Source organism: Pleurodeles waltl, chromosome 1_1 (assembly GCF_031143425.1).
Source record: "Pleurodeles waltl isolate 20211129_DDA chromosome 1_1, aPleWal1.hap1.20221129, whole genome shotgun sequence".
Classification (NCBI taxonomy): Eukaryota; Metazoa; Chordata; class Amphibia; order Caudata; family Salamandridae; genus Pleurodeles; species Pleurodeles waltl.
In genome coordinates, this window is record NC_090436.1 from 616,656,816 (window position 1) to 616,678,663 (window position 21,848).

A 21,848-nucleotide genomic window follows, 5' to 3' on the forward strand; every position below is an offset into this window, starting at 1 on the left:
TGTGTGTGTGTAGTCTGTAATTACATATCTTTACTGTATCACACTCATAGAAGGCAATCTAGTGACCTGTTTGCCCTGTGACTGTGCACGGAAGCCTTTATGCTGGTAATGGGCACAGAGTGCAACCTAGTAAGTCCACATATGCAACACAAATGTTTGCCATTAAAGGGCTACATCAGTGTTGCACCTCACATAACACATACAAATTTGAATTCCTGCCCTGTGCCAGTGCTAGATTGGCTACCTAGCCACAAGGCAGCCACACTTGACCCACTAGACAAGGATGCAATTGAAACATGCAGGATTGGATGTAACCATGTCATTCTGGCTTCTTCTGAAACAAACAATGTTGTGACTCCTACACCTCCATACATGTGGTCCAGCTTGTCCAGGACACAAAGCAAATAGATGTCAAGGTCTAACTACATGTGCTGTAACTCCTGGCAAAGTAGTATGCACTGGTGGATCCTAGGTCACAGTGGCGTAACATGTCAATGACAGCACATGTGACCATCTGGAGTGAATGCCTACCCGCATTCTAGGCTCATGTTAGCCCTCTTTGTTTTCAAAAACTGTGATGCATGGAAATGCCAAACATATTCTTACTTGGAAGACATCACACTTGTTAGGACTATTTAAGCAGACTTTGTGAAGCACAAGATAATGGGTAACAGTCTTGGCTGACCCTTTTCTGCAAGTGTAATTTGCATGTGGCACACATATAGTGCCAGACACCAAGCTCAGACAGTAGATGTGTGTGGAAAAGTATATCATATGGTGGCAGTTGGAAAATATAGGGGGTCATTACGAACTCGGCGGTCTTTTCACAAGACCGCTGAGGGACCACCGTGCTGAAGACCGCCAGTGGTGGCGGTTTTCCGCTCGGCGTATTATGACTGCTGGCAGCCCTCTGTCCTTTCCCGGACGTAAAGCCGCCAGCAGCCATACTGGCGGGTGGCGGGGAAGTGGAGGTTGCTCCACCTCCACCGCCCCGTCAACAGAACACCGCCCACTGAATCACGTTCTGTGATTCTGCATGGCGGTGTTCTGTTGACGGGGTGCTGGCGGCAGAGCTGCCCCCATGGATCCCGTCTCCTCCCGGAAGATCAACAGACAAGCTAAGTTGATCGTCCGTTAGGGAAGGGGGAGGGGAGGTGTTGTGTGATGTGTGCGTGCATGGGGGTGTGCGTGTGAGTATGTAGAGGGGGTGTGTGAGTGTGTGTATGCATGCGGGGTGTGTGTGAATGGAAATGTGTGCGTGTCTATCTGTATGTATGTCTGTATGGATGTGTGCATGTATGTCTGAATGTGGGTGTGCGTGTATGACTGTGTGTGTCTGCTGGCATGTTTGTTTGTGTGTGTGCAGGAATGTGTGTTGGTGGTGTCTGCATGCGTGTCAGGTGTGTGTCTGTGTTGTGATGTCAGGGGTAGGGTGGGGAGGGTGGTCCTGCCACCTTTGGTGGGTGGCAGGGGGGTGGCAGGTGTCGGGGACGGACTCGGGGTGGGGGGTGGGGCAGACCCCTATCAGTGCCAGGGAAGGAATTCCCTGGCACTGATAGTGCTTACCGCTATGGATTTCATGGTGGTTCCAAACCCCATGAAATCCATGGCGGTGAGCCGGGTCATGATACCGCCGGCGGTCTTGTGACGGCCGCAGGGCTGGAGACCCAAGTCTCCAGCCCAGCAGTCGTCTCCGCCATGGCGGTCTGATCGGAGAAGTGGCGGATGACCATGGCGGTAACCATGGTCATAATTCATTTTTTTTTACCGCCAGCCTGTTGGCGGTAGAACCGCCACTTCTCCATCAACCGCCAGGGTCGTAATGACCCCCATAGTCTGCTGTATGATGTCATGCACATATAAGCAGGTGACCTATTGGTGTAGCAAAATACTGTACACATCTAGACAGTCAATTTGTTAGCTGGGTGCCACATACAATGTAGACAGGCTGAAGTAGCCAGTGTATGTAAATTCCTGAGTGTGTTTTATGCCCATAACACAACCTTTGTAAGTAATGCAGACGGATAGTTTGAACTACAAGTATGCCCACAATCATGCCTGACAAAGTGGATATAATTTGCATAGTAGTGCAGCTTCTGGGAACAAAAAATGACATCTACGCAGATAACTACATCAATGCAAGCATGATACCAACTGTAATTTATATGGATAATGTCAAGATGTGCACAAATGACAGTAAGTCTGTGTTACTCACAGCAATATGTTGTCTGTCCTAGTGTACACAGTCATGAGGAATCACACATATGTGTACTGTTAACATATACTTGCAACACATACCAAGTCTAAATGCATGTCAGCAGAGAGCTTTTCACCAAGAAAAGAGAACCCAGGGATACCAAGTCTACATGCATGTAAGCAGAGAGGTTTTCACCAAGAAAAATGAACCCAGGAATTTTTTCACTGCATTGCACTAATCATTACACTGTACCAGAGACAAATGGCTAGTTGCGTCAAGGAAATAACCTGCATTGGCCCATTGCATGACAGATTTCTCATGGAGCGTTGTTTCGGAGGCCACCCATCAACTTCAAAGCGTCAAAAACAATGCATTGTACATTGTCATGTGCAGTGTCTTACCCACGCATTGTCTATGTGACTAGCGATGCATCGGAAAAAACTACGCTTTAGTAGGCAACACCAAAGCTTAAAAACAATCCCTTATGTATTGTAATGTTTTATGTGTAAATTGCATATTGGTTAAATCTCTAGCGATGCGTCTTAAAAAAATACACTTAATTAGAAAATGTGACGCTTTCATTGGAAATGTGATGGATCCACACAGAAAATGATGCAATGGCTCAGCCTTGCTGCAAACCAGGAAGTGTGAAGCTCCTTTCACTTACAGGCTTTTTTTCTGTGCTGGCTGTTGGAGGTGTTTGGTGTGTGCTGCTCAGAAGTGATCTGTTTTTTGGTTTTGTTAGTGTCTCTGCTGTCCCTGTTGTGTGCGTAAACTGTCCTTTGTGTAGTCTAATTGTATATTGTATTGTTTTGTCCACTGTATTTTCGGGTGTTTGTCCATTTAGGGATTCCGGAGTTTAGGGGTGGGGAAAGGGTTTGTTATTTGTTTTTTGTTGGTTTAGCGTGGGTATTTTTTGTGCTGGGAGATCCAACATGTCGGAGGAGGAGTTTGGTGCCCTGCTGTGGTTGTTGGTGTATTACCTGCCCAACATGATTGGGAGTGAGAGGAGTGCGAGCCAAGACTACCCTACACAAGAGAGGTGACAGCGTTATGAGAAGGTACAGTACTAAATGGGTCGTGTATTCAATGTTCAGTGGAGCATCCATCATCTAAAACACTGTTGGGCAGATGTTGTCAGCTGGGAGCAAGATCTCGTCAATCACCTGGGGATTGAAGTTGGTAAGCATACCTGTAAGTCCCAATATACCATGAGATTGTTGCTGTGTGTATTTTGCACACGTTTAATATTTTGTTTTCTGATGAAGGCTCAGATAAGTATTTGTGTTAATATGGCCTAATACGGGCTGCCTTACTAAAATGAACAGTCCATACCACAGGGGCCTGTTCACAGTGGCATGACAAATGCAAAAACAGACAATGCTGTGCCGGCTAGCCCCATGGGGAAAGTGTGACCCATCCGGCACTGTGGAGGGAGTAATATCACCCAACCTGCTAGGTCATTACTGACTCTAAACTGTGTAGGCCAGTTGGCATATATGTTTCAGGGGAGCACACTCACATGTCACCAGGCCACAGGTTGTACAGGGTGTTTGCTTTACCCCTCATATTATCACACATGCATGTATATTTGGAGAAATTGTCATAATTCCTTTATGAACCTGTACAGGCTCATTATTCATTTACAGTGCCACATTTACAGTGGTCACATGTGAGGAGCTAAGTGAAGATGATAAGTAAGCATGGGTACTGTCTGATAAGTGCATCATTGCAAAGAAGCCTGACGCCCCCAGCATTTTTATACTATGCAGAGTGCGGTCAGTCAAATTGGACTGCTCTCATAGACATCAGATCAAGGCATCCTTGCACCATGTAGCACATTATGCTGGTGTTGTTCCTTGTCTGCACTCTGTGCACCTGATACATTTGATGTTATCTGACTTCACTGCAACATGGCAGGCATATGTCCATCATTAAGACATTCCAACCTTGACTCATGCTAAATGTCCAATGCTCAGACAATATCATTTGTGTGTGCTTCATATGTACACAGTGTACGTGTTCAGCTTTGACAGAGCAATGTACCATGTTCTTATCATGTAGGTGGACCCGACTTATACAGCCATGGCAATTTGGACAGCTTCCGTGATCCAAATGCTATAAGTGAGTGTCACCTGGTGGTTTCTGTGCTCTGTAAGGAGTGTGTGTGGCCACACATATTGTTTACAGTGAGATGTGTAAAGGGTATCAGCAGTCAGTAGTAAGAAGCTTTTCCCGAGATGACAACTGAAGTAGGAAAAGTTGCACATGCAAATGATAGGGCCAAATGACAATGCTGAATAATTTTCAATGTATGCAGGCCTACATGATGGTTGACTCAGAATCTGCTGTGCCGATGTTGTACCAGCTATGTTGTGGATGCTTATGGCACATGTACCATCACCTCCCTCAAACCATCAAATGGGAATTAGTTCAAATGTCTCTCACCCATACTATGGACAGTAAGTAACAACATGTTACCCAAAATATGTGACAGAAATGTTGCATTGAGTAGGCTGTGATTTTCCTGACACAGTATGCTTGCCTAAGTCCACATTTTACCAGGACATAGATGTGGTTGTGATGTAGCACATATACCAGACAGTACTACCAATTCTCAGTAGCACATTTAGGCCCATATTTATACTTTTTTAGCACCGCATTTATGCCGCTTTGTGATGCAAAATTGGCGCAAACTTACAAAATACAATTGTATTTTGTAAGTTTGCGCCGATTTTGTGGCAAAAAATGACTCAAATGTGGCGCTAAAAAAGTATAAATATGGGCCCTAATGTTGACATGTGCACAGTGAACATCTTCTGCAAATGTGTCCTCCTTTTGTGTGTACACATCATACCATGCCCATGGCCTCTGAATATGGCCCTCCACCCTATTGAAATTGGTAAAGCCTGAATGATTGAAGGCATGTCAGACATTCCTGCCACCCAAATAAGAAAATGTTCTGGGATTCATGTACCAGTAGTCCAGAGCCTAGCTAAAGTTTGTACTACAATGAGGTTTGGTAACCATGTGAGCAGGCTCAGCACACTGAATCATGCTTCCTTCCTAGTATAGATGCTGCATATGTATTTGTGTAGTGGCATAGTTACAATGTAATGTTCATGATAGCAAAAGCAGTGGCAAAGTCACATGTCTCCATTTGTTTTAGAGAGTGTGTAAGTCCATTGTTTATACCAATTACTTACTTAGGTTCACCCCTCAGCCCACATTCATTATGTTATGTGGCAACTGTCATCCCGTTTCGTTGGTACCTGCGCACCCCTCAGAATACTGCATATGGGTGACATTTGAGATGGGGTGACAGCGTCAATTGCCAAAATGGCATGGTGGTATGAAGGAAGTTGTCATGGAAGTGGATGTGAACAGTGGATTGGAGGATCAGCTTCTATCTGCCTCTCTGATGTACATTGCTATTGTAGGAATCCACATGGCAATGTATGGTCAATCTTGTGTGGCAAGTCCACACAGGTTGTGTTGATTTCCAACTCACTGCAGACATAATCAGCATGAGTTGATGTGGGGCATGTCACCATTCCATACTTGCCAGTGCAGTTACATGCCTGACTCATGCCTGACTAATGCCCTCATATACCCAATTTCCTATGGCAGGCACATGCTCATAACATTGTTGTGATTTGTGAGGAATAAGGGCAATGTGTTGAGTACCACATGCATGTATGCACACTGTTGTCTGCATACAGACCATTTCACATCCAACCTACTGATGTTGTTGCCCATACTGTCTCCCCCATGAATTGTCATAAATGAACCTTTTCAGGCAATTACCTGCAATGTACAGGGCAATATACTCATACATAAGAGATCCATAGTATGCATGCACACACTCATCACATTAATTAAATATGAGTTGATGTGCATCTTGATTATAATCCGTAGAGAAATGTATGGACAGACACTTGACCATGTAAAGGCCACACGGAATATTTTATTTTTCATTACGTGATCTAAGTAAAAGTGTTATAGGTACGTCCATATTGGAGAAGTGTCCAACAGTTCTGTTGATTTGGAGCTAGCTAGCCATACTCTGTCTATGTTAAAACTACATGGCACTGAGTCATTCTATGCTGCAATGTGTGTGGCCTTGTGTTCTTGCCACAACAGTGAAGCATTACTGAGGCACAATATGTGTATTTGCTACACAATACTCATTTCATAGAGATGATTGGCCATATTTCGTATCCTGTTTCATGCTGCCAGACAATCCCCAGGTAGGACCTAGATTGATCAGGTGTACCATTTCATGTGTACACAGCATCATTTTTCCCAATCTGTCTTAAAATTCATATCTGCATATGTTTACTATGTCAAACACAACCATTTCATGTACTTACCAGGCAAAAACATTAGCTCCTTAGCATTGTAACTACAGGGAAGGTACAGGCTTCTTATGACGGTTGGTCATGATTTGTACCTTTTTGGCTGGACATGCCACTTTTGCTTCTAACAGTTATTCATGCATGTAATTGATGAAACTTTGGACAACTTCAGCTTGGTCTGATTAGGGGGACCACCCGTCCGTAAATTTCACGGACTGTCCGTAATTTTGCCCTGCTGTCCGTTGTCCGTGATGAAAGCTTTAACAGACGGCATTTGTCTGTAATTTTAGCCTTTCACCTAAAGGGCAACGGAGGCAGGGCGAAATTAAAGGGCAGATCACTTTCCCCAGCTGGAATGTAAGGCAGGGAGTCTCCAGTGCTCTGAGGGAGGGGCAGACAGATAAGAATCAGACCTTCTTGCCAGGGGGCCTCCTTCCCTAAAGACATGCAAATGTGCTCAACTGGTAAATCTGCAAATACAAAAGGGCTTGAAAACCTGCATTGACTTTACTAAAAGGAGTCACTTGAAGTTTTCTGGTGGCAAAGATATTTCTTTTAGAGAGGTATTGTAATGGTGTTCCAAGGTGAGCTGTGGAGTGTGTGCTTTTAATGGAGTGTTATAAATTTTTTTGGTACTAGGTATAAACTGTATATTATTCAAATCTGTATTTGAGAAGCACTTTTTTTTAATTTAACTGCAATGTATTTGCTCATTTTGTAGCAGCCTTTATTATGATGTAATTGTATTTTTCACAGTTCTTTTAGGTACTTCGGTACCTCATGGTACTAACAAACATTGGCAAAGCAATAGGTCTCATCTACAAAGAGTTATTGGCTTTGCTAATGTGTTTTGGCTCTTAGCCATTTTATACACCAGAGTAGCTGCTGTTCAGCATGGCTTAAAGTTAGTGGCATAGTGGTGTGGAGTGGAGTAGAGTAGCATAGGAGCAGTGGCGTAGAGCCCAGTGGTGCAAAGTACAGTGCAGTGGGGTACAGTGCAGTTGTTTAGAGTGCGTTAGCCTAGAGTGCAGTGGTTTAGAGTGCAGTGGCATGGAGGGGCGTGGAACAGAGTAGAGTGGCATAGAGTGCAGTGGAGTAGAGTGGCATACATTAGAGTGGCAGAGAGCAGTAGTGTAGAGTGGTGCAGTGGCATAGATTGCAGAGTAGACTCACGTTGCAGGGAGTGCAGTGGCGTAGTGTAGATTGGTGCAGAGTAGAGCAAAGTGCTGTAGAGTGGAGTGATGCAGAGTAGAGTGGCATAGAGTGCAGTGGCATAGAGTGCAGTGGCATAGAATGCATTAGTACATAGTACATTGGTGAATAGTACAGTGGTGGAGAGTGCAACGCTGCAGAGCAGAGTGTCAGTGCAGTGATGTTTAGTGGAGTAGAGTGGCACAGAGAACAGTGGCGTAGAGTACAGTGGTACAGAGTAGAGGGCAGTGGCGTACAGTGCAGTTGTGTAGAGTGCATTGGCACAGAGTGCAGTGGCATAGAGTGGCATGGGGTAGAGTTACATAGAGTGCAGTGGAGTAGAGTGGCATACAATAGAGTAGCAGAGAGTGCAGTAATGCAGAGTGGTGCAGTGTCATAGAGTGCAGAGCAGACTCATGTGGCATAGAGTGCAGTGGTGTAGAGTGGTGCAGAGTGGAGTATTGTAGAGTGGTGTAGAGTAGAGTATATTGCCTAGAGTGCAGTGGCATAGAATAGAGTGATGTAGAGTGCAGAGTTGGAGAGTAGAGTGTCAGTGCAGTGATATAAAGTGGTACAGAGAACAGTGGCATGGAGTACAGTGGTGCAGAGTAAAGGGCAGTGGCATACAGTGCAGTTGTTTAGAGTGCACTGGTGTAGAGTGCAGTTGCATAGAGTGGCATTGGGCAGAGTAGAGTGGCATAGAATGCAGTTAAATAGAGTATATTGGTGCAGAATACAGTAGTACAGAGCAGAGTGGTGTAGAGTATAGTGGCGCCCAGTGCAGTGTTGCAGAGTGTCAGCTTGCAGTGGTGTAGAGTACATTGAACTAGAGTGCAGTGGTCAGAGTGGTATAGAGTACAGTGGTGTAGAATAGATTGTTTCAGAGTAGAGTGCAGTTGCATAGAGTGGAGAGGTGCAGGGTAGAGTGCAGTGAAATAGAATGCAGTGGCACAGAGTGCAGTGGCATAAAGTAGATTATTTCACAGTAGAGTGAGGTGGCATAATTTGGAGTGGTTCCGAATGGAGAAGAGTGCAGTGGCATGGAGTGGAGTAAAGTAGAGTGACACAGAGTAGGGTGCAGTGGCGTGTAGTGGTGCAGAGCAGAGTGGAGTTCAGTATGGATGATATGCTAACACACTGCCATTACAGACAACACATTTTTTATTGAAATGACCATTACATTTGCACAGATATACAGTTTTTCAAATCAAACTATACTGTGCACAGACGATGATGTGTGGAAATTGCTTCACCTAATACAATGATTTGTTTTAATCATGTAAAGGTATTTGTTTCCAGCACAGTTCAGAATTAACAAAAATTTGCTTGATTTGTACTTCGAATTCTGATATATTCTGAAGTTTATTTAAATGTTGTCATTTGATAGAAAAAACTCTTTCCTAACCCCAGTATCCAGCAAGATTGTCGCAAAAAATCCTCTCACTTTGAAGTCAGCTTTAGAGTGGAAAGAACTCCCGATGGCGCTGCAGTGACCAAATCAGATGTGTGGCCTATCTGAAGAAGGAATGAAGGACGAGCAGGGGAAGGATTGCAAAAAATACTATTATTGGGGTAGCACACCATCTTCACTAGTGCCACGTGGCCTTTACAGAAAGCAGAAGAGAAGACCAAAAATCAAACTGGGCTTGGAGGGACCGTTTGCTCTGCCGAGATTTTCATCCTGGAAATCAGTGTAAGAATGGTAGATATTAATCACTAGGTATCAAAAGGTAACTGGTTCCCAGTTCAATCTGAGATCTAATTGTATGTGAAGGCGAAAACAGTGCCATATGTTAAAGAAACACTAATTAAAATTAAAAATAAATAAATTTTGTTTGTGCAATTTACATCCCAAATATTTTGAAGATTCTATGTGTACTTGACACTTAGGGATAACCCAGATTTCTAGTTTGGCTTTTGCTCAATTTCAAAACCATATAAAGACACGGACAAAGCGGGCAATTGCCTTGCACAACCTTGCAAGGGGTCTGGCCTCTGCTCACCCTTCAAAAGCACTAACAGCGGACCATTGCACCAGAAGAGTTTGCCAAGGTGGATGGGTGCTGCTTGTTCAACCACTTGACAGTGCCTCTTCTGTTTCTCCCCTGTGTGCAGAGACAACTCCCCAGGTAGCCAATACCTTCGAATAGTCTTGGTGGACCCATCTTGTCTGATTTTAGGAATTGTCCCACCTTGTTCTTCTCTTCTTTATTTATCCAGTTTTTAGCCACAACCCTTTGAATTACTTGCCGTGGATCTCCCATTTGATCTCAATTTCATCCTCCTCTTTTATTATCTTTGATAGGTAGTCCGGGCTTCCATTTCTGAGATAAATGTAGAGTCCCATTCATACACTCTAGTGCAGTGAGACTACAGACAAGTTATGGGTACATCACATCCTCACATTAGGTGTGAGACTGTCGCCCACACCATCTGCCCTGCCTCCTTAAAAAACAATTAGGTTGAAAGTCCATGGGCGGTTGGGGTAAGCCAGATGTTTTTGTTCAATTTGTTTAAACTAGCATAAGGTTAATTACCTTAATGTGTCCCAAACTGTTTGCCAGGGGTTTTAAAATGTTCAGAAACATAATCAAAAATTTGCTGCTACTTTCTCTTCAGGAAAGATCAGGTAGATTTGGGTAGGGGTGATGGCCTTTGCAGCAGTACTGAAGGGGATTAATTTTTCTTCTGAACAAGGACGTAATGTGACACCTGAATGTAGCATACCAGGAGGCAATCACAAAAGGTCCACAGTGAATAAATAGTGCTATGTTAAAAAAGAGTAAATAAATGCACTGACAACATAGGGGGTCATTTTGACCCCGGCGGTCTTAGACCGCCGGGGCCAGGGTCGGCGGGAGCACCGCCGACAGGCCGGCGGTGCCCCGCAGGGCATTCTGACCGCGGCGGTAAAGCCGCGGTCAGACCGGCAACACTGGCGGTCTCCCGCCAGTGTACCGCCGCCCTTTTGAATCCTCCAAGGCGGCACAGCTAGCTGCGCCGCCGAGGGGATTCCGACCCCCCCTACCGCCATCCAGTTCCCGGCGGTCCGCCCGCCGGGAACCGGATGGCGGTAGGGGGGGTCGCGGGCCCCTGGGGGCCCCTGCAGTGCCCATGCCACTGGCATGGGCACTGCAGGGGCCCCCGTAAGAGGGCCCCTACGAGTATTTCACTGTCTGCTTGGCAGACAGTGAAATACGCGACGGGTGCAACAGCACCCGTCGCACCTTCCCACTCCGCCGGCTCGATTACGAGCCGGCTTCATCGTGGGAAGGACGGTTTCCCCTGGGCTGGCGGGCAGCCTTTTGGAGGCCGCCCGCCAGCCCAGGGGAAACCTCAAAATACCCACCGCAGTCTTCCGACCGCGGTACGGTATTTTGGCGGCTCCCGCCGGGTGCGCGGTGACCGCACCCGGCGGGAGTCAGAATGACCCCCATAGTGAGGCATGGCCTCTCTTGCGTGTGTCTGTAAAACTGACGTTTGTTCTTGAATTTTTGTCCTGAATTTTGACCCTGTGTGCTGAATTTTTTACAGTCCTGTCCAGAATTTGCCTCAATGCCAGGTGGTCACCCTAGGTCTGATACATATATCCTTTCTCTCCAACAGACAACATAACCCAAGAACAGGAGAAGGCATACTGGATACACATGGAACGTTACCAGCAACTTAGACACATTGCCAAGGCCTTCATGCATGTGGGGTGGAAGCATGAGGAGTGGAAGGCAACACGGACCTGGAAATCTCCACCTCAGGGCCAGAAACTGCTGGACAGGCCATGACTTTGAGCAGCAGCCCCTGAAGGACAATGCAGAAGTGAAATTGAGGCTAGCTGGCCTGGAACTGTAGGTGGCCTCATTTATGCAAATGGTCAGGACTTTGCAGCAAACTGTGGACCGGATTGCCACCCAAATTTAGGACTGCCACTAACTTGCTGCCCCCATCAAGTGTGTAGAGTTGGGTAAGTTAAGGTTAGGTAGGTTAGTTGGAAGTTAAGTTAGCGTAGTTTACATAGGAGTACTTAGTTAATGTAGGTTGGGTTTTTAGTATTTAATAGTGTTTATAATAAAAATCTTTTACACTTCAAGTTAGCGTGCCGGTCCTGCTCCTGACCGTCAGCGGTGCTCGTCTAGTGGCGCGCGCTACCTCGCCTTTATCTTCACACTTTGTTTCCCTTGTTTAAAGGAGATACGGCTCTCCGTGGGCATATTAGTTCGTTAAGATTTATTTGCACAAGAGAACGCGTTTCGGCATTACCGCCTTCATCAGCTTCTCATAAAATCTTTTATGCACTTTCCCAACTGCTACCTTATATGTGTTGCTGGATTGAGCACATCCTGTATGTTACCCTGGCAGTGTTTGTATACATGTATAACTGTGTGAAACACCTAAGGAGTAGATACTGTCAAGTTTGCAATGGAGTCACTTAAGGAATCTTCCAACGTGATTGCCACCGAAAGTGGCAATCTTGCTGTGAATGGAAACACAGCTCAAAACTCGTATTTGCCTTCTGTTGCACTGTGTGTACATGATGCTACATGTTCTGTATGAGTGAGTAAGTGATACAATTGTGAGAAATCAAGGATGTGTTGTGTCACATACTGATGGCAGCCACTTACACACTATCCCTCGCACCACTTTACTGTCACATCAGTGTTCACTGCGGGCTAGTATCCATGAAAGTGTTCCCTACCTGGCCAGTAACTTCATTCAGTCTTACCATTGACTGATTGCTAATTGTAGCACTTCATGCATATGAGCTTAGGTAACCACTTGCCAGTTCAGATGCACATAAAGTTGACATATACTATTGCCCTTGGCGTGTGCAGATTTTGTTATGGATCTATTGAACACAATTCCATTTTGGTAATATGTTGGATCTTGTCAACACCAGGACAGTGCGCGCTCTACGGGCATCTAGAATGCAAAAACCCAACACTCGCAAGATAATGTAATTTATGCATTGTGATGATATGTTATTGTTTAACCTTTTGCATTGCAGAATTCCATCCAAAAGATTCATTTTTAAGGTGCTTATAAATACTGTACATTTGCAATGTATTGCTGCAGACATTCAGAGTGTGTTAGGGTGTGGTCCCTTTCCAGGGCCTTCTAGAGACTTTCCCTGCAACATGCCTGGGCGTGGTTCTAGGCTGGGCCAAGACTCTATAAAAGAGAGTCAGCCCAACTTCCAGTGCTCACAATTCAGAGGTCCCAGTGCAGAGCAGCAGCTTCTTCCTGAGCTTCTGTCCCGGCGGCCTATTTGGATTTTCCAGTCTTCTGCACTCATCTCTCATTCGTGATCACTGTTTCCAGGTGGTAAGACGGTGTTTTGACATTTCCCAACACCGTAATTGAGAATTTTCATATTCTTGATTTTAATTCTTAAATGAATAACAGATTACTTGTGTGCTGCAATTTTTTGACATTTGTATGGTGGTTTGCAAATAGGGAGGACGCGCAATTTATTCCATAAAGATTTGACTTCGTTATTACATTGTTGTTCATTGCGCGCTGATATTTCTTGACATTTACATGATGTTTTACGAGTTGGCAAGACGTGCAACTCGTTTCATGAGCATTTAACTTTGTTGTTCATTGCGCGCTACCTTTTCTTGACATTTACATGGTGGCATTCGAATCGGCGAAACGCGCGATTCACCTCTTGTGTGTAATTCATGCTGTTCATTGTGCGCTACCATTTTCTGGCATTTACATGGTGGCATTCGAATCGGCAACACGCACAATTCTTTCCTTAAGTGCTTTTTCATGTTATTCATTGTGCACTACGATTTCTTGGCATTTGCATGGTGGCATTTGAATCGACAAGACGCGCAATTCTTTCCCTGAGTGCTTTTCATGTTGTTCATTGTGCGATACCATTTCTTGGCATTTGTATGGTGGCATTTGAATCGGCAAGACGCGCAATTCTTTCCTCGTGTATAAATAATGTAAATTACTGTGCGCTACTATTCTAAGACATTTTCTTGGTAGCATTTCAAGTTGACACGTTGCGTGATTTATTCCTTGAATCTACTTTGTGTGATTTCATGGTGCACAATCCTTTATGGTGTTTAATACTCATATAAAAATCTGCAATGTGCGCAATTCACTTCCCAATGTTTTTTCTGAGATGAACACAACAATACCAGAGTTCTAGATGTAATGCTGTGTGTTCCTGATATATATTCCTAAAAGGAGATTCATATGGTTGTTTAGAAATTGCTCAGAGTGTTTCCTGATTCTCATGCTAAAGAAAGTACTCGAATCTGAAAGTCCTATTTAACTTTTCCTGTTTCCTCCTCAGGCATTCGGTCATCTAAAGCCTAGTTTGTTTTAGGACTATTTTAGGGTTGTTCATGTTTTTTCGGAAAAGACGAAGCTTAGAGTTGTAGCATGGTACTGATTTCATGAGATATAATTTTGATGTTGTGTTTTAACCTTTTGCTTCCTGCAGGTCTCCTTCCCAGCTATTCCCGTCCTAATCCCCTTTTCCCCACTTGGACTCTCTTAGACTCTCTGATAAATCTAATCAGAGTATTGGAGCTGTCTTGTGGTGGAAGTGTTGGGAACGTGCACAGACCCCGAGGATCTGGTGACTCTGACAGAATAGTGAGCCCACAAATTATTATCCTCCTGGTTTGTGTATGTTCTCAGCATGGCCACACTGGACGAACTAGTCAAGGCTATCACCCAGCTCCAGTCAGAAGTGGTATCATCAAAGGATATGACAAATAGTCTAGCTGAGAGGGTGAGTCAGTTACAGAATAAGGTTGAGAAGAAAGAACAAAGTCCCACAGGTGTGTCTTGGCCAGGTACTTCTTCTCAGACTTCTGGAGGTAATCCGACTAACATTTCCCTCAATGTTCCTTCAGCCATTCCTTTAGCTCCCCCAGAACGCTTCTCAGGTGATCCCTTGAAAGCGCAATCTTTTCTGGTTCAAGTGGAACTTCACTTCACCTGCAGACCACATACTTTCCCTGATGCCCAGTCTAAAGTAGCTTTCTTGTTGTCAAATCTGTCTGGAGATGCAGCTACCTGGGCTATTCCTCTTGTGCGTAAAAATAGTCCCCTGTTGTACAACTGAAAAATTTTGTTCGTGAATTTGAGAGAGTTTTCGATCGTTGAACTGTAACACAGTCAGCAGATCGTGAATTATTAGACTTACGCCACGGGAATCAGGACTTAGGTGGTCATTCTGACCTCGGCGGTAAAAGGCGCCTACCGCCGGTCAGAAATCCTCCATAATCCCGCCGCGGTCGCGGAAACCCGCCACGGTCATTCTGACCCGCAGAAGGCAAACCTCCGAAAATCCGACCGCCACAACAGACCGCCAGACCAGCGGTCGGCGGAAAGGTGGAGGTGACAAAACCTCCACCGTCACGCCAACAGAAATACGCCTATGCCATTACGACCCACGAATCCACGCGGCGGTCATTCAAACGCGGTATTCCATTGGCGGGACACACCGCCGCGGTCAGAATACACACAAACGAACAAAACTCAGCCACATTGGACGATTTGAATCCCACACACCTGATACACATACACACACCACTCCCACACACACAATACAATATAAAACACCCACCCACATCACCCACAAACCCCTACGCTAAAAAATTCGTAAAGAAGGCAAGAGCGAGACACCAGCATCCAAAAAATAACAGCCACAGCCACTCAACACCATCACCCACACACTATCCACACACAAAACAACACACACCACCACACTCAACTCACTTAAATACACATACTCCACCCCACACATCATACACACCACCCCATGGCACCCCAAAGACAACCCCGCTTCACAGACGAAGAACTCAGGGTCATGGTGGAGGAAATCGTTCGGGTAGAGCCCCAGCTGTTCGGCACACAGATACAATACACCAGCATTGCCCGGAGGACGGAGCTATGGCAGAGTATTGTCGACAGGGTGAACGCAGTGGGACAGCACCCCAGAAATCGGGAAGACATCAGGAAGCGATGGAACGACCTACGGGGGAAGGTGCGTTCCATGGTATCCAGGCACAACATCGCCGTGCAGAAGACTGGCGGAGGACCCCCACCTCAACCCCCACAATTCACATCATGGGAGGAGGAAGTCTTGAACATCCTGCATCCTGACGGCCTCGCAGGAGTCGGCGGAGGAATGGATACTGGTAAGTTGAAGCTTCAATACTGCTTCCCCCCCACCTGCATGCCAAATCAGACCCCAACCCTCACCCCCATCCTCGAACCCCACCCTCACCCCCACCCCCATCCTCACCCCCACCCTCACCCCCACCACCATCCTCACCCCCACCACCATCCTCACCCCCACCCCCAGCACACCTATTCCCCGCCAATGTCTCACCATCACAACCCACACATCCCAAAACCTAGGCCTGCATGCGTCCACTAAGCATGGACACCCATCACCAAAGCATGCCCAATGCATATACACATCCCCCCCACAAGCCACCCTCACCAAAGCCCCCACACACGAATGCCAGCACTTGGGGACACGAGAACCCACAGATACACCCATATGCCACACATTGAAACTATAACCATACCTCTATACCCCTGCAGGACCCGACCGTCAACACACCGCGGCGGAGGGGCCAGAATTCTCCACACCCCCCACCCAAGAGGCCGTCAGCGATGACAGCAGCTCTGTCGACCTGGACACCGATGACCAGCCCGGACCATCGGGGACCTCTGGACAGTCGGTTCCCCTCACACAGGCCCAGGCCACTACAGACCCAAACCCCTCTGGGAACACCAGCACAGCTCCCACCCAGCGGGCCCATGCCTCTGTCTCCAGGGCGCGTCAATCTGCGGTGTGTCTACCACTACAGGGCACCCAGGATAACCCACCACCCCAACAACAACAGGGACCTGGGGGCAGTGGTAGTGGGCACACCGGCCAGGGGGCAGAGGCCCAGGGAAACAGGGGAACTCGGAGGGCAGCTGTGCGACAGGGGGGGGAGGAGAGGCCCAGGGAACCCACTCTCCACGAGGTCCTCACCACCATCATGGGAGCATACAACCGCTCCCAGGAGACGATGGCGACGGTACTGGCCCGGTTCCAGGAGATCCAGGTACTGCAGGAGGAACACTATCGGGGGTACAGGGAGGACATCAGAGCCATCAACACCACCCTGGTTACCATGGTAGGGCTGCTGCAGGACCTCGTCAACAACAGGGCGGACACTGAACAACACCCAAGGGCCCCTGCCACTAGCCTGGACCAAGAACAGCCAACCACCTCCGCCGGCGCTAGTGGACAGGAGGCCCCCGCACAGCAGCAGCCCACCAGACCCCCACCTCCTGCAGGAGAAGAACCACCCCGCAAGAGGGCCCTGAGATCTCGCAAGAAGACAGAGTAGGATGTCAAGACCCCCGCCAGCAATGGATACCACCTGATGTCATCCCACTGTCCCACATTGTCACCCTGTCCATCCTTGAACTGCCCATGCTCCATCTCTCCACAGGCCTCTGGACAATGCACCTGTGTGACTGTTACTCTGGACTCTGCCATGGACATTCCTTCACCATAGCCCCCACCCACTTGAAACCACCCATCCCATTTTGAGCACTTAAATAAACACCTATTTTGCACCAAAATATCTGGAGTCTGGCTGTGATTTCAATAGATTGTAATTGACATGACAGTGCAAATATGTCCTTGTACATGGTGAAGTCAACAAACAGCTGCCACAAAGCTGTAGTCCATGGGGAAACGAAGCACAGGACTCGTAGTGGGGACCCCAGATCTGAAATAGGGAGGGAAAAGCCAAAACTCAGTCATCATACACTGGGGCAAATAGACAGGCAGCAGAGATGCTGGAGAGTAGTTAACATTTACTAAATTATCTTTGAAATGTTACCTGTGTCCTATTGGAAGTACTGTTCAATGATTCTGTCCCTGTTGTCTGTTTCAGCCCCGTCGTCTTCCTCCTCGTCACTCTCCTCAGGTTCCACCGCTGCCACAACACCACCGTCTCGACCATCCTCCTGCAGGAAAGGCACCTGGCGGCGCAAAGCCAGGTTGTGAAGCATGCAGCAGGCCACGATGATGTGACACACCTTCTTAGGTGAGTACATTAGGGATCCACCTGTCATATGCAGGCACCTAAACCTGGCCTTTAGGAGGCCAAAGGTGCGTTCGATCACCCTCCTAGTACGCCCATGGGCCTCATTGTACCGTTCCTCTGCCCTGGTCCGGGGATTCCTTACTGGGGTCAGTAGCCACGACAGGTTGGGGTACCCAGAGTCCCCCACTAGCCATACACGGTGTCTCTGTAGCTGTTCCATCACGTAAGGGATGCTGCTATTCCTGAGGATGTAGGCGTCATGCACTGACCCTGGGAATTTGGCATTTACATGCGAGATGTACTGGTCAGCCAAACACACCACCTGGATGTTCATTGAATGGTAATTTTTTCTGTTCCTGTACACCTGCTCCCTGTCTCTTGGGGGAACCAAAGCCACATGGGTCCCATCAATGGCACCAATTACGTTGGGAATATGTCCAAGGGCGTAGAAATCACCCTTCACTGTAGCCAATTCGCCCACCTCAGGGAAAATGATGTAGCTCCTCACGGATTTCATCAGGGCAGACAACACTCTGGATAACACCTTCGAAAACATGGGCTGAGACATCCCAGAAGCAATTCCCACGGTTGTCTGAAATGACCCACTTGCCAAGAAATGGAGTACTGACATGACCTGCACCAGAGGGGGAATCCCTGTGGGTTGGCGGATGGGGGACATCAGGTCGGGCTCCAGCTGGGCACACAGTTCATGGATAGTGGCACGGTTAAGACGGTAGGTCAGGATAATGTGGCGTTCTTCCATTGTCGACAGGTCCACCAGCGGTCGGTACACGGGAGGATTCATCCGTCTCCTCGCCCAACCCAGCGGACGGTGCCTAGGAAGGACAACATGGAGCACACAGTCAAGCAACCCACAGGTACGTACTCACAGCTAGCACAGTATACGATTCTCTATGCAGTGAATGGCGTGTCTGAGTGGCTATGCAAGGCCTAGGCCTGTGTGACGCAGTTGAAATTGAGCCATGTGGGCCCTGGAAATGGCGGCTGCCTGACCTGTGAAGTGTGACAATGAGATGTGAGGTCAATGCGCTGGCGTGGCACACCGCGGCGGGCGGCGGGCGAAGACCGCGGCGCAAAGCCGCATTGGTTAACATTGAAGCCTATGGGTTTCAGGAGCCAATGGCGAAGGGCGCCGGCGGTGGCGGGACGCACCGCCGCGGTACGCACCGCCGCGGACGTCACCGCCATTTTCTATCTACTTATCCACTTGCGACTTGAACTTTCACAGGAGAGGACCTATACTGCAAGTGTTGCTGTGACCTCGGTCTGGAAGGGACAATGGCTGCTGCGCCTGGGGAAAGGGCCCCTGCCTTCACTGGAGAGGAGTTGGAGAAACTTGTGGATGGGGTCCTCCCCCAGTATGCGCTACTCTACGGTCCTCCAGACCAACAAGTGAGTTTAATTCAATATGGATTTGGGGCCACTGGCTGGCTTGGGGGCCTGGCGGGGGGCCTGGCGGGGATGGGGGGCATGTTGGGCCTGGCGGGGGGCATGGCGGGGGGCCTGGCGGGGATGGGGGGCATGTTGGGCCTGGCGGGGGTCCTGGCGGGGGGCCTGGCGGGGATGGGGGGCATGTTGGGCCTGGCGGGGGGCATGGCGGGGGGCCTGGCGGGGATGGGGGGCGTTGGGCCACTGGAAAGGAAAATGCTGACAAACTTGAACGTGGTATTTCTCCCTCTCTGTACGTGTCACATAGGTCCGCGCCCATGAGAAGATCGGGATTTGGCGTGCCATCGCCAAGGAAGTCCGGACCCTGGGGGTCCACCATCGACGGGGCACCCACTGCCGCAAGAGGTGGGAGGACATCCGCCGCGGGACCAAGAAGACCGCCGAGTCTCTGCTGGGGATGGCCTCCCAACGTAGGCGGGGTGCCTGCCGTCAACTGAGCCCCCTGATGTTCCGGATCCTGGCGGTGGCCTACCCTGAATTGGATGGGCGCGTGAGGGCAGCACAGCAGACACAAGGGGGTGAGTACAAGCATTATCTACTCTGTTGTCGCGCAGTGGAGGTGTCCGGGTGGGGGAGGAGGGCTGTGGGTCCCCCTAGGCCAGGGCGATATCTGTAGGCTGGGCACCCCCGTAAGCTCCTGTGTCCCCAGCCACCACCCTCAGTAGTTTGTCAGTACAGCCATCCCTGGGCCGTGTCATCCATGGGTGCAGTTGTCAACTCTAGGCGTGTAGGGCATGTTCCACGGAATGCGTAGCGGACCCCAAGTGCGCAACTTAGTGCAGGGGGCATCTGTGTCTGTCATGTCCGCTAACTGTACCGGAGATCCATGTACTCAATATCCCTTTATTTCTCTCCCCCCCCCCCTTTTTGTTTGTCTTTCTGTGCTTGTGTGCATCAGCATCATCAGGCGGAGGAGAAGTGGCATCGGGGCAGGAGGGAGCTGCATCTCACATGGCCCAGGAGGGCCATGCCACAGAGTCAGACTGGACCAGTGAGACGGAGGGCGAGGGGAGCTCCACGACGGGGACGACTGGACCCTGCAGCGACACGGACACGTCCTCGGAAGGGGGCTCCCTTGCGGGGGTGGCACCATCCGTGCCCCCCGCCATTACAGGTACAGCCGCCACCCAGCGCACCATCTCCGCCCTCCCAGCAGCCCCTCAGCGTTCGCCCCGTGCCCGCTCTGCCAGGAAGCCGGGCATCTCCTTCGCCCCAGGCACCTCAGGCCCTGCCCCTGTTACCCCCGCTGCCCTCAGTGAGGAGGTCATTGACCTCCTCCGAACGCTCATTGTTGGGCAGACTACCCTTTTGAATGCCATCCAGGGGGTGGAGAGGGAGGTTCATCGCAGCAATGCGTACCTGGAGGGCATTCATTCGGGTCAGGCTGCCCATCAGCGATCGTTCCAGGCTCTGGCCTCAGCACTGACGGCAGCCATTGTCCCTGTCTCCTGCCTGCCTCTACTAACTCCCTCCTCCCAGTCTCCTGTTCCTCTGCCTGTCCCACCCACACCATCAGACCAGCCTGCACACACCTCAACACCCAAGAGAAGCTCATCCAAACATAAGCACCACAGATCACGCAGACATTCACACACGCAACATTCCGATGCAGACATGCCAACAGTCACTACCACCTCTGTGACCCCACCTCCTCGTCTCCCTCCTCCCTCCCTGTGACGTCTACACTCACACCTCCATTCACCTCACCATCAGCCAGTGTTTCCATCACCAGCACACCCTCCACTCCAGTCCGCACACGTGCAGTCACCACCCCCACTGCCATTTACACGTCCCCTGTGTCCTCTCCCACTGTGTCTGTCACCCCCTCTTCCACACCACACAAACGCAGCCACCCACCCACCCAACAGCCATCCACCTCACGACAGCCTATCCCTCCTGCACCTGCACCCAAAGACAGCAAACGTGACTCACCTACAACCACATCCTCTCCCTCCACTCCCATTCCCACTGTACCTACCACTCTCCATTGTCCCAAGAAGCTCTTCCTCGCCACTACTAACTTCTTTCCTGACCCTGAGCCCCCCCCTCCTTCTCGTCGGGGTAAGAAGAGCACCTCAGCCACCACCAGCCCTGCAGCCCCCTTGACAAGGGTGCAGGGGTATTGGAGCTCGCCAGCCCGCATGTCTGGATCTTCGCCCAGCAGCAAGGGGACAGCCAGCCCACCCCCTGGGAAGAGGAGCAGAAGGCGGAAGGGGCGCCGCAGGAGCCCGCCTTCTACATCCCCCCCGGACACCACCCAGAGACAGTCACCAGCCACAGCTCCAAAGGGAGGAAAGGGCCACAGGCCCACGACTAAGGAGGGCAAGGGCAGCAAGTCGGAGAGGTCAGGCAGCAGGCCTGCTGCCCAGGAGGAGCCCACAACCCCATAGCCGCTGCCCCGGGAGGAACCGGCACAGCTGCCCCGGGAGAGCCCACCACCCCCATAGCCGCTGCCCAGGGAGGACCCAGCCCAGCTGGCCAGGAGGGCCCCACCACCCACAGCCCAGGTGGGCAGTGAAGGAGCACCATCCCCGCTGCCCAGGAGGGCAC